General features: G+C 32.8%; 2 pseudogenes; both read right to left on the bottom strand.

The window, feature by feature from the left end:
- Nucleotides 1-1,373: 1,373 nt before the first annotated feature.
- LOC120200756 lies at nt 1,374-7,925 on the bottom strand (annotated as a pseudogene).
- A 4,552-nt stretch (nt 7,926-12,477) lies between these two features.
- On the bottom strand, nt 12,478-13,954 carry LOC120200757 (annotated as a pseudogene).
- Nucleotides 13,955-14,647: the final 693 nt, after the last annotated feature.

Genomic DNA, 14,647 nt, shown 5'->3' on the forward strand with positions numbered 1-14,647 from the left:
TAGATTAAATTGTAAGATAGATAAAAATACATTGAAATTAGATAAATAAACATACTAATTTTTTTGTAATTTTTCTGATTTTTTTAAATTCAAATAGATTAAATTGTAAGATAAAATATATAATTATGTAACTTATTTTTTTTTGCATTATTATTATGAATTGTAATTTTCTTATTTATTTGTATTTTCGTAAAATTATTTATGAATGTTTTATTTTTGATTTTTATCTTGATATTTATTAGAAATGTATATGTTTTATTTTATATTTGCAAAATTAATATTATAATAGTTAAATATTGTGAATAAAGTAGAGTTGATGGTAATATAGAAATAGTGCTGGAGATAAATTAATGTTTTATCTTTAGAGTAGAGATAATGATACTGTAGAGTACAGATGATGACTGGAGATGGTTTAATCTCTCAACTGGAAATTTACTTTAATTATTTTTTTAGTATAATTAACTTTTTGAGAATCCGATGCAATCTTGAGGTAAGCAGCAGAGAACAATTACGAGGGTGTAAGCAATTCAATAGTTAGACAAGAAAATAGAAGTACTTTTTATTTAAATATACTTCATTTCGAAATAATTTATCATTTTAATATCCATTTTAAATTATTTCCCAATCTAGTATCCTTTTATGTCATACTAAGGAAGACACTTTCTGTAAGAAAACATCTTTTGCTTGCGTGACACAAAAAAAAAATTAAAACTTTCTAAGTTGAGTTGAAATAAAAAAAATCAATATTAAAATATAAAAAAATTATACGAATTTCATTTAAAAGAAATAAACATGTACGATATATGTTCAAGACACGTAATTATATAAGTATAAACACGAGTTGAATCGAGCGATCACGACGATGCATGTGTATTAATCTATATTGTCGTTGCTCAGCTTGCTTCGTTCTCGTAGTCGTGTAATAACATTTTCCTGACAAACACCGTGTGCTTGTTTTTTTTAATTTAAAAATCACATATATTTATTTTTTCATTTTTCTTTTTAATTTCAGTCCAAATTCATCGAAATCAACAAAGGTACCGTCTGCCACTGTCACATCAGCATAAAACACTTTCTACATAACACTCCTATACCTACATAACAGAAAAGGAAGCTAATTCAAGAATTAATCATATTGGTATTAAATGCAAAATAATTTTCTACCGGGTGATATTTGAATACTAAAACCGCAAACTTCCTCTACCCCGTTGGGATGAAAAATTACAAATTTTCTTTTCTATCCATCTTTTCATTCAAACAAACAGAAATTATTTCATCTTCTAAAACAAGATTTGTAATTGGTCCTAATAATGTAATATCAAGTTGTTGATTAATTTTCAGAAATATATTCAACCAAATGAGTGCTTGAACTAGTCCAACCAAACACAAACCAATCCATTTCAACATATAAAATATGAAGGCCAGAAATTTATTTCTCTGAAATGCAGAAGAAACAATAGACCCAAGTCCACACACTTGTCACAAAAATACCATTCCACTCCTTTATGCATACACTATGTTTCACCACATTAAATTCAACAAAACGATGTTAGCTCTTACAAAAAAACACTTCAAACATCTTTAGCTAAACCTGACAAATCGATATGCCCGGATTCGTCTCGTTTAGGAGAAGCTTTCTTCTGAGGATAATCTTCAACAGGTATTCCTCGCCTTGTAGATGGTAGTGATGAAGATCCCCTGCCATAAAAGTCTCCGAATGCATCAAAGAAACTGTTTCTCATCTCCTCAGCAGCATCAAAGAAACGATTAACCCCACCAAAGAACTCACGTTCGATTGCCTCCAAGTCACTGTGTATCCCGGGAAATTCAAATGTGCCTTCCCCATGTGATCCAGATGAGAAATTCCCTTTTAACATTTGCTCTGTGACATCCTCCTCGGTATACTCTTTGTTGGACTGCAATACCTCAACGGACCTAGTTCAAACATACACAAAGATGTCGTAAGAAATCACACACTATGATTAAAGATAAAGAGTGAATGAAAAAATTGCAGCGAACTCTATAAATCCCTGTATCTAATTCCAAATGTAAACGACAAGATAGACCCATCCAAAGAGAAGAGATATTATCCATTTCCGCCGATGCTCTGCAGCAGTCTCTAAAGAGAATAATTAATTTTGCAAATAATACTAAATCATTCCATGAATCATGTAAGAACATGAGAAGGGGAAAAACACAGTGCACACAAACTAATAGCATAAATGGTGATGCAGGAACTTTTTTAATTATTTTTTTATTTCAGTGATATTAGTTAATTATATGGATGACAAAGGCAATCTAGCGCTACGATTATAAGATATCTTAGGGCTTAAGTCTAAGTCTAGGATTAACACTTAATTTGTAACCCTACTATAAATAAGAAGTAAAATATTACAGCCACAACATTTTTAAATATGTTCTTTGGATTAATAAAGAAACTATAGATTTTTATTGTTTCTAGTGTCTTCCCCCAAAACCATACCATATTGTCATCAATAAACAAGTTAAATAAGCCAATAAAGGAATTATATATATATATATATATATATATATATATGTCTGTATGTATGTATTTAGTCTATCTTGAAGTAATACTAATTTGGTGGAGACACATATGCAGTTACCACTAATGTCAATTAAGCTAGGATCTTATTCCATTTTCTAGTGACAAAAACAGCACAAGCTATTTGACATAAAATATACCGATATTTAGCATATCCTTTGTAATCAAACCATCACTAAAATTTCTACAAAACTTCACCAACATGTCATATACTTCAAATTTCATCATTTTTATTGTTGCACTTCTTACCATTTCTTATAGATGATGAAGCATAAAATCTTTTAGATAGTTTGTTAAGACCAAATTTAGCTAGAATTTTCACAATCTCAAAGCCGAAGTTCAAATAACAAATATGAAAAGAAGAAACAAAGTTCTAAAAAAAAAGCTACAAGCACAATTTTTACACAATTCCACGAGTTCAATCAATAATCTCTCAAAAAGTTCCACATACGCAATGTTATAATCTATAAAAAGGCCACCATCTCTCTAGGCCAACAAAATTAAAATGAAATTGAAGCAAAAATGTCTTAAATGCATTTGTGCCCTATGATTGGAAATGTGAAATGAAAATATAGATTTGAATTTCATTGGCTCAATGAAACATGCAATGTACATATCAGGTATAATTAGCTAAATTCAATATTATTATATATTTTGGCACTGTAAGAACTTGTATCTCAAAACAAAAATATTTATAAAACACTAAATTCACCACTGAATATAAAAATTCATGATTCATTAATGTTCTATTTATTTATCACACAGAAATATTATTTTTAAAATCTAAGTTCTCCAAGGAAGCCTTATACAACTAAATCAAGTTCAAGTTAGTCAATTTTTGGAAGCCAAACAATTTAATCGAATGCAAGCTTTCTAAACTAAAAGCAGCTAACTTTGCAGCGAGTTACGATTTTTTAGTTCTATTCCAAAGCTAAAATAGAGCCAGAAATTCAATATAAAAATTAAGGTAAATTAGGGTTCATCTCTGATGAGATGACTACAACAGATTATGGATATCAACATTGAAAAAAATTCAAAAATTATCAAAAAGAAAAAATTTTAAAAAGAAAAAAGGCTAAATGTTCGATGAAGTTACCTCCCAACGCATTCTCTGAGAACTTCTTCGGTTTTCTCGCACTTTCGAACGAATTTTCCAGACTCGATTTCTTCCGTCTTGCATTTCGATCGCACCACCTACCTGGTAGAGAATCGATCGCCTTCGCGAGCGGTTACTTGTACGGAGTCGTCTGGTTCTTTTCCACACCCAACCCATTTTAATTTTTTCTTCTTCTTTGCGATTCTGTTCTAGGTGTGTGTATATATATATATATCTATACTTGGCTGTCACGTTTCTCTGCGCAAGGTATGGGCCACACGTAAGGCCCAATAACACGAATGGTGAGATTTAGACAAAGGCATTTGCCCAAATATTTTATGTAAAATTTATATTTAGTAAAATTTATTCATCTATAATTATAAGTAGAGCAGTAAAAAGTTATACATAAATCTTATATATATGCGTTTAATTCTTAAAAGTAATTATATTGATTAAATTCAAAGTAAAATAGTTTTATAATTTCCAAATGAATTAGTGTTAAATTAACTGATAACAATTTTTAAAATAATTATTTCATATTTTAACAATTTAATAAACTAAATTAGATGAATTGAAAAATAACACAAAAAGAACCCATGAAAGATATTCTTTAAAATTAAAAAAAACAATTAAAAGACTATCAAGCAAAATATATATTGTAAATTGATCATACACAAAAAATTATATAAATATAAATATAAAATAAATTATTAAAAATAAAAACAATATAAATACAAAACACACTTTTCTCTCTCTCCCAATTCCTTTTTACCTATTTTTTTCTCTTTATATTTCTTTCCAAACATTAGTGACTGTTGTAGTTTATTCTTACTTTTATAAACGTTATTTATTAAACATTTATCCGAACTCCTACTTGGAATAAATGGATATTTCAATTTCGAAATAACCAGGTTAAAAGTTTAGGCGATTTTCCCGATATCACCGGTGAACAGTATATTTCCCGATCTAACATCGGTCAGATTATATTTCTCGATCTAACACTCTTAGCAGCAAAGCGCGCCCCCTGCACCGCGCTATACGATGATTTGGCGCCACGTGGGGTATAACACGCCTCCTGCACCGCGCTATACGGTGATCTGTCATACACGTGGGTATAGCACGACCCCTGCAGTGCGCTATACCTAGATATCTGACACGTGGGGTATAGCGCGGTGCAGGGGCGCGCTATACCCCTAATTACCCACCCCACCCCCTATAAATACCCCCATCCTCAATCACTTTTATCACACCAAATTCTCTCAAATTCTCTCTATTTAAGGTATTTTATAATATTTTTACTATTATGTTTTACTTTATTAATATTTACTAATATAAATCTTTTGCAGATATAATGGAAGGCGGTCTACTTCGCTCGGATGGAAATCATATATCTCTACACTTTGCTGATACGGTAACATTTTAACGTTTTAATTTAATTTAAATTATTAGTAATATTTAGTTATTTATTTAATGCATGATTATTAGATTAAGAATTAAATATCTCGACACTTTGCTGATACGGTAACATTTTAACGTTTTAATTTAAATTATTAGTAATAATTAGTTGATTCATTTAATGCATGATTATTAGATTAAGATTAAATTTTGTAATTATTTATTTTTAAGAGAAGGACCGTGTATTAGATCATTTTATTAGGAATCTTAAGTTAGTGATACCCAGCCGTGTCTTGCCGTATTTAGTAGAGACTGGATTCGGTTACATAGGTAGATATCAGGGTCACTGTAAGATAAAGCAGACCTGATTTCTGCCTTAGTAGAGTGGTGGAGGCCGGAGACCCACACATTCCATCTTCCGTGCGGAGAGTGCACGATCACGCTTGAGGATGTTTCTATGCACCTGGGGCTTCTGGTGGATGGAGATGTGATATCGGGATAGCTTTCGGTTCTTGGACTACTTGTGTCGGATAGTCTAGGACGTGTCCCGAAAAATTTTATTGGAGGTAGGATACCGTTAAATTGGTTAGATGCCAATTTTCGAGAGTTGAGCGCAGAAGCCTCTGAGGATGAGGTTAAGATGTATGCACGGGCATGCATACTGTAGTTGATAGGAGGGTTGCTGATGCCGGACAAATCGCACAACCTAGTTCACTGTATGTGGTTGCGACATCTTAGCGACTTTCGCCTCGCCAGATCATTCAGTTGGGGCTCGACAGTTTTGGCTTTGCTGTACAGGGAGATGTGTGGAGCCACTGACTACAGGCGTAATGCTATCGGCGGATGTCTCCTGCTGCTGCAGTCTTGGGTATGGTATCGATTGCCCTTTTTATGTCCCGTTGTGAAGAACCCATTCGTATTTCCACTACTTCTGAGGTAATTATAAACTGATTTTGTATATTAATAATTTTATATAGCGTATAACAAATTTTTGTCCTTGAATAGGTGGTCTACTAATAGGAAAAATTATCAGGAGCTACCTAATGATTTAGAAAAGATTAGGGTGCTAATCGATCAGAAGGCTGGCACACAGGTATGAATTTTAATGTTTAAAATCGATTTTAGATTATAGTTATATAATTAGATTATTATTTTGATAAAAATTATATATATTTGTTTTAGTTTGAATTGGTGTCATTAGATGTTTGGATGGCGATGGTCCCTCTGATCTGTTATGCGATCGTCGAGTGGCACTCCACTGATCGCGTGCTCCGACAGTTTTGTTGTTTTCAACCGATTCCGGAAGCACCTCGCAATATGGACGAGTTGCATAGCTTAGATAGACGCGTCAAGACAGATATAGATTGGCTGTTGAGGCATCATGGGTGGGTCGTGTTGTGGGAGGATCGACATCGGCGCCTTCCCCGTAGAGAGCCCATTTTTGATGACCTCTTGATATATGCTGAGGATTATTATGAGTGGTTCAACAGAGACGTTCACCAACACAGCACCATCGTCCCCCGACTCGTGGACGGAGAGCAGATGCTTCCGGTTCATCCTCAGCTGTACAAGCAGGACCTTCCCAGCAGCCACCGCAGTCATATATGATGCCGCAACCATATATGATGCCGCCATCGCCTTTCCATTACCAAATGTTGCCGCCGTCGCCTTCACCTGGTTTTATGACCCCGCTACCGCCACCGTCACAGATGACCCCTCCTGGAGGCTATTATGGGTCTATGTTTGCAGATCCAACATGGGGTTCATATGATGGATATTTGACGGGTTCAGCCTCATCACCCATGGCCGCAGCACAGACACCGCCTCCTGTACAGTTTTCACACTCAGCGATGTCTGGGTTTTATGAGTTTTCCCAGTTTTCGCAGGCCGGTGAGATAGTCAGTTATACACCTCCAAGGTCTTTATTCTACGGAGGTGCTTCATCGTCATCAGCTCCTCATCAACCTAATGTACCTGCGCAAGACGACGACGACGACGATGGTGATGATGATGATAGCGAGGAGTCAGAACCAGTGATACGAAGAAATCCTCCTCGAGACCGATAGTCACCGCCCTGCGGAACACATTTGCGTCGCAGGCATCGATAGATTTTGTTTTTTATTATATTTGTATTTACTTTATTTGTTAAATTGTAATTTTTTTATTTCTCATTTAATACTTACTTTATTTTGTTAAATTTGTTGGACTTTTTTAATGTATTTCAGTTCGTTTTGTTTATTACCATTTAATATCAGTTATTGTAATTTGGTTATCATTGCACACTCCATTCAAGACTGCACACTCCACCGTTGACGATTTGAATGTACCAACAATTGCTATAAATCTGCTGTGAATAAATTCTTGTTTAACTTCAAACACATCTTCATTCCACATGCATAATAATCCTCCTCCAGCGCCCATAGCTAGAGAAAAATTAAAGCCTTTTAACCGTGACCCCTAGTCTTCTTCTTAACTCTTGCTGAAATTGTTCACACTTGGTCTCCTGTATCAACAAAATAATGGGGCTGCTCTTTTCACAAGTCTAGCTACTGCTCTGCATTTTTCATGTCTACCTAAATCCCTAATATTCCATGATATCAAGCTAATTTTTGACATTTAATTATCTGAGACATTTTGCACATCCCAACAGAAAAAAGAGAAAGCCTAAAACTTCTTCAAAACCCTCTTCATCTATAGCTTCTCGATCTCCTCCTCTAATAATTGTTGACCACCTTTAAACGTGATCCCTAACATATTACAAACCTCCCGAGTTGCTGCAACTTCCTCTTTTGCTTTAATAGATGAATGGGAGGACATTGGAGAATTCAATTCTTGTTCCAAAGACTCCCTGACAATACTTCTGTAATTCATCCTATAAATCCTATCAAAAAAGCTTATAGACTTATCACCCTATTGATCTTCAATAAGTTAACACCACCTCAAACCAAGGGAATCATATAGTCAAATACATGTCCTTTTACAATAATGAAAAAAATAAGAAATTCTGATCTTTTTGCATAAAGGAGTCATCGACAAACAAAACCATGACAAATTGAAAAGAACAAGTGAGCATTACCAACTGTTGAAAATACTGATACAAAAGCGTTGAGATACTTGCAAAATGTGATCTCCACAATCTCTGATAACTAGGCAGCTCACCTGCATAAATATGACAAGTACTTTTTTCATACTCGAATTAAATTCTCTACTCATACAAAGAAGCACAAAAAAATATGCAATTGGCATCTCTTCAGACGAACCTGCTAGTAGCTTCCTTGAAGTGGAAATTCCCTATACATGGAAAACAAAAAACAACTTATTCAATGATACAAAAACATGAAAATAAGAGTAAGTGAAATTTTTGTGAAAAGATTGAGATGAAAATCCAAATATTTCAGAACCAAATAAGAAGATATTGGATATACAACTGCCTTTGGATCAGGATAAGAACACAAGATAAGAAATTTTGTTCATAACGTTGTAACATTGTTGAATTTTTGTTTTTTATCAGTTAGAAGCATCTTATTGATCTTCAATAAGTTGATACCACCTAAAACCAAGGGAATCGTATAGTCAAATGCAGGTCCTTCTACAACAATGAACAAATAAGAAACTCTGATCTTTTTTGCAGAAAGGAGCCATCGACAAATTGAAAAGAACAAGTTTGCATTACCCACTGTTGAAAATATTGATACAAAGGCGTTGAGATATTTGCAGAAGGTGATCTCTACAATCTCTGATAACTAGGCAACTCAAATAAATATATCAAGTATTTTTTTTCATACTTGAATTCAATTCCCTACTCACACAAAGAAGCACAAAAAATAGGAAGTATCAAAAATATTTTTTTCTCAATCAAAACTTTAAATTAAACTTTAACTTCACACAGGCACACATATAAAAAAAGATACTAATCAAAAAATTAACCAAATAAAGGAAAATGATCTTGTTCGTGAAACAAGTTAAATCGAACGGAGTATTAATAAGTAAGTGACTTAAAATTCAGCTTTTTTACATAAAATAAAAAATACCCATTTTTCTTTTTCAAACTCAAATTTAACCTTAAGATTACCCAATAAAAAGAAGAAAGAGAGAAGAAAAGAAATTAACCACGTAAAGCATGAGAGTTTAAGCGAGAACTAGAAAAAGAGTAGTTGACAGAGTGAGTATAGTTATGTTTTAATCTTCTTCCAACTTGAAGAAGAGCACATTGTAAATGTCTCTGTCACCCCAATATGTTTAAAAGATTTTCTCTTTTAGGACTTTCGTCAAAACCCAACAAACAAAATGCATTATTAGAAATGATAATTAAAAACACATTTAATATATATATATATGTTTAAAGATCAAATGTAAAAGAATTAATAAAAAAATTGAAACTTAAAAGAAATGAGATTGGAAGAGAGATAGCAAACATATTTGTTTGATGTTGTACGAAGATAAGAATGAGAGTGCGGAGTCGGATTTGAGAATATGGTGAACGGGGAACTTTACCAGAAATAAAAACCTTCTGCAAGTATCTCAACGCCTTAGTATCAGTATTTTCAATAATTGGTAATGCCAAATTGTTCTTTTCAATTTGTCATGGTTTTGTTAATTGATGGCTCCTTTCTGCAAAAAGATTAGAATTTCTTATTTGTCTGCATTTGGCTATACGATTCCCTTGGTTTGAGGTGGTGTCAACTTATTGAAGATAAATAGAATGCTTCTAACTGATAAAATACAAAATTTCAACAATGTTATGAACAAAATTTCTTATATTGTGTTCTTATCCTGATCCAAAGGCAGTTGTATATCCAATATCTTCTTCTTTGGTTCTGAAATATTTGGATTTTCATCTCAAGCTTTTCACAAAAATTTCACTTAGGGGCTTTTTGTTTGCCTCTTAATGGAACCATTCAGCGCTGAATGCTGAACCGTTCAACATTCAGCGCGTTTTTTTCGCACCTCTGAATGATTCAGTGCTGACTGATTCAGTAAAACAGTGCTGAATCATTCAACACAGAAGTACATTCTGAATCATTCAGAGCCGCTTATTAAACAACATGTCACATTCAGAGTCAAACCATTCAGAGCCTCTGAATCATTCAGCATTTGAATCATTCAACGCTTAATCATTCTAAAGTAAACAAACAACCCCTTACTCTTATTTTCATGTTTTTGTATCCATGAATAAGTTGTCTTTTGTTTTTCATGCATAGGAAATTTCCACTTCAAGGAAGCTACTAGCAGGTTCGTCTGAAAAGACGCCAATTATATGTTTTTTTTTTTTTTTTGTGAGTAGGGAATTGAATTTTGCTTTTTTTATAAGCGAATATTGTAGCCTGGAATGAAATTTTGAAAGCATGCAGGCTGAAACTCATTAAAATTTGTCAATTGAATCATGAGTTGATTGATACCAATTTCAAACTAAATAATTTTCATACAAAAAATTAGAGAAAATATTACCGATCTAGCACCTTTTGCTAAAACCTTATGCTTTTTATAAAAAAAAAACTTACGCTAATATGGCGCCACGTATGCAAAGGCACGGATGATTCGTGCCTTACGCCAGCTGGCGTCACATCAACGTAAAGCGTGTATCATCATCCGCACCTTTCTGCCAGCCTGACACACGTGCTAGAAAAACGCGGATGATGATCTACGCCTTTCATAATTGTATCTAAATTTCTCGGCTTTTATACTTTCCCCTCGGCTATAAATAAGGCCCTCTCAACCCGGAAACATCACCCATCAATTCATCTTATCTTTGCTTCACAAGTTCGTTCGATATTTCGTTGTAAGATAATTTTTTTAATATATAATAATTTTTATATGATTATTTGAAAAAAATTATTGTACTAATTATTTTCTTCTAATTTTTGTAGTTGTATCATTAGAAAGCTAGATCATACGTCGAAACATTTTTATTGATACGGTAATAATATTAAATTATAGTATTTAAATTATTTACGTTTATTTTAATTATTTTATTTCGTTATATTTTAATTCATATATTATTTATTTAATTAGGCTTATTTCAGCTTTTTTTTTTTTTTTTTTGCAAATATAAGATTGTTTACTTTTCAAGAATGACGCGAATTTCAGCAATTATTTACTATGATGGAGAAATTCGGAAAGATGAAACCGGAGTTGTGTTCGTATCAAATCATTCTGTTAAAATATCCTTCAAGAAAAACATAACTCTTGAGGAGATGATAACGAAGATTTCAAGAAAGGTTCATGTTGAAAGTACTAGAAGACTGTTATCGCTTCAGTACAAATTTTCAACATCAGTGTTTCAGTTAACTTATACAGTGTTCGAACTATCGAATGATGATGATGTTGAAATGATTGTTGATTCTCAAAATCATTATTCATACGTCGATACGGAGATATATGCAAAGTTTGTTGAAGTACATGTTCTGGGTATGTCATTAAACTCCCACTATGGGTTGGCTAAACAAGCTGATCAAGTTGACAGCCCAACGATAATAATGTGTATTGATTTTAATGTCATAATGGGAAATACGCATAATGATATCATCCCATAAAGTTCAATGGGAAGACATTAATCAGCAACTCTTTACGATCTGTACCGATATGGATCCATAAACAATCCGTATGACAACATTGCGTCCACTTCAAGGGAAGGCATTCATCTGCCAATTTCTGACCTAAACATAAAGATGTCATCGACGCAACAATCTGGGTAGTTTCCATTTGACACGATGGCTTCAAGCTCTAGGGGGAGACATTCTACTGCGAGCTTATTTGATCTCAATGTCGAGATGTCTTCAAATTCAAGGGGAAGGCATGCAAGTACCAGATTGTTCGACCTAAATGTGGACAATGTGAAGGAACTCTCATCTCCACCAAAAAAATCTCTTCGTGAACCAGGTGCAGATGGTGTTGAGACTGGACTATTTGTTCACTCACAATCACTGCAGTTCAACATAGACTCCGATGATGATGATAATGATGATATAGATGAAGTTCTCTCCAATGTGCTACACACTAAACCTCCAACACACATGAATGAAATTGACTATGGTGCAATGTACATGTCAGAATTTTCGGATATGTCAAATCTAGGTGACTATGGATTTAACTCATCAATAATTAATGGGTATTTTTTGTTTTATGTAAAAAAAATGAATTTTAAATCACTTTATTAATACACCGTTTGATTTAGCTTGTTTCATGAAAAGATCTTTTTCTTGTATTTGGTTAATTTTTTTATTAGAATATTTTGTGTGTCTGTGTGAAGTTAAAGTTCAATTTGAAGTTATGATTGAGAAAAGAGCATTTTTTATACTTCCTGTTTTTTTTGTGCTTCTTTGTGCGAGTCGGGAATTGAATTTGAGTATAAAAAAAGTACTTGATATATTTATATAGGAAAGCTGCTTAGTTATCAAAGATTGTGGAGATTGAGAACTCTTTGTCATACCCGAGACTGAATCTGATTTAGAGCTTGTGAATTTGGAGCCTCTTCTACAGCTTCCCAGACTTCCATAATCTGTGTAAATAGAAACTCAGAACTCGGAAACATGGATCATTTAAAAAAAACCACCGAGGAAAAATTAAGCATCTAAAGAAAGAATAATTTTTAAAAAGTTTCAATTACAACAGTGAGCAACTCTGGATCTGCAACTGTCTGTTCTTCATCAACATCTACTCCTTCAAGCCTCAACTAATGAAACAACAAATATCAAATTCACAAAAATATTCAAATACCAATTTTTTTTCTGTTTGAAAAGGCAAATACTGGAAAATCAACATACAACAAAGGGGGAAAGAGACAATGAAATAGAAGGGTTTGAAAGAAAACATGATCAAGAAAATCTACTAGCACAATTCAAATCAATTGGACCATGAAACAAATTCTTTAATGTCAATTGACCTATTAGTGTTATAAAAAAAAGTAAGACTCAACAACAAGCACATTTTATCTTAGGTTGTATTCTAAAGCCATTTCTCAATTACACTGATAATATTCAATCTAAATCACCTCAATTATATTTACTATGCAAAACAATCACTTCAAGTAAATTAAAATATCATGACTACAAGTGCAAACAAAACTTCAGAAACTACATATCCAAAAAAAACTTCAGAAACCATATAACTGTACCTTACTTAAGATTTAAAGTAACACTTACAATGTATACCGCCCTAGACAACGGCTTGCTAAGTGTGCGATCCGCATCGATAAAACGTCCAGATTGTTCAGCAGCATATTCTCTCTTTCTAACAATTACAAAAAAAAATATAATTCTAAAAACAGATATGAATCCGAAACCAAATTATTTGTTTGGAATGACCAAACCTCCGATTTTGAATGAACAATGTCAGGATTCAGTTCTTCTGACAATCCTTGTACCTCCTCTCTAACCCATAAACCTCAATTTCATACTTTTTCAATCTGTTAATAGTTTTAAAAATTACCGAACAACATGGAAATAGAAGCAATAATTAGGGGGGAAATGAAACTAGCGGGAAAATGCACTTACAGTCCAAAAATTTGAAAGTAATCGATGGATAAATCAACAGGCTGAATGCTCCGGCAGGAATCACAATACAAGAACGGCGCCGAGCCAGGAGCGTCGGCAACGCAGTTCCAGCACCGTCGTTGTAGAATCGAAATTTGCGGCGGATTGCGAAGAGAAACTTGGAAGGGAAATTTTTGAATCAGGGAAAATTTCAAGGCGTAGGGGAGCCCTAGAAGAAGATTGGAGGTGAGAGGATAAAGATGGAATTTGTGAATTTGCAGAGAAAGGAGCCAAACGACATGTCGTCGGAAGAAGTCTGCGGAAAACGGCGGAGAGAGGAGACCAAAGCTGCTTCGTCTTGTACATCTTTCCTTCCGCTTCTACTTCTAAACCCTAAAAGTTGGTAAAGAAATTATTGACCTTTTTTTTCTCTAAATTGCGTTCGGTTTACGTAATTTAAGTTGGTTGGCAGTAATATAAGAGCATCATTTTTAATTAAAAGAATAAAAAATTATTGTAATATATATTTAATTAAATTTTTTTATTATATATTTATTTTTTAATAAATTAAAAATATTTATATATTTTTTTAAAATTTTAAAATAATAAAATTTATATATATATATATATATATATATATATATATATATATATTTTATAAAATTAAAAATATAAAAAGATTTAATGAATGGGTAAAATTTTATTTTAACCCCTGAACTTCATATAAAATTTTAATTATAATTTTTTTTTGTAAATCTAAAATAGTTTAAAGATAAATTTATAATTTAACCTTCGTATAATTTTTATTATTCAATGATAAAAGAATGATATTTTTGAAAGAAATAAATTAAGGATATTTTAGTCCAAAACGCTGGTAATCCAACAATACTCAAGAAAATAGAGGTAATGACATTCCAGTAATATGTCCCAAAAAATCTACTATTAATAATAAAACATTACCGGGAATGAGATTCCTGACCAACCAAACATGGGAATATGAATTTCATTCCCATGAGAATCCCACATTCCTTGATCCAAACACCTCCTAAAGGCTTTAAAGTTTTACATATTGAATTAGAATGTCTATTTAATTTACTCAGATTTAGGAGGATTTTTTCAATA

This window comes from Hibiscus syriacus, unplaced genomic scaffold, assembly GCF_006381635.1.
Source record: "Hibiscus syriacus cultivar Baekdansim isolate YM2019G1 unplaced genomic scaffold, ASM638163v2 tig00006570_pilon, whole genome shotgun sequence".
NCBI lineage: Eukaryota > Viridiplantae > Streptophyta > Magnoliopsida > Malvales > Malvaceae > Hibiscus > Hibiscus syriacus.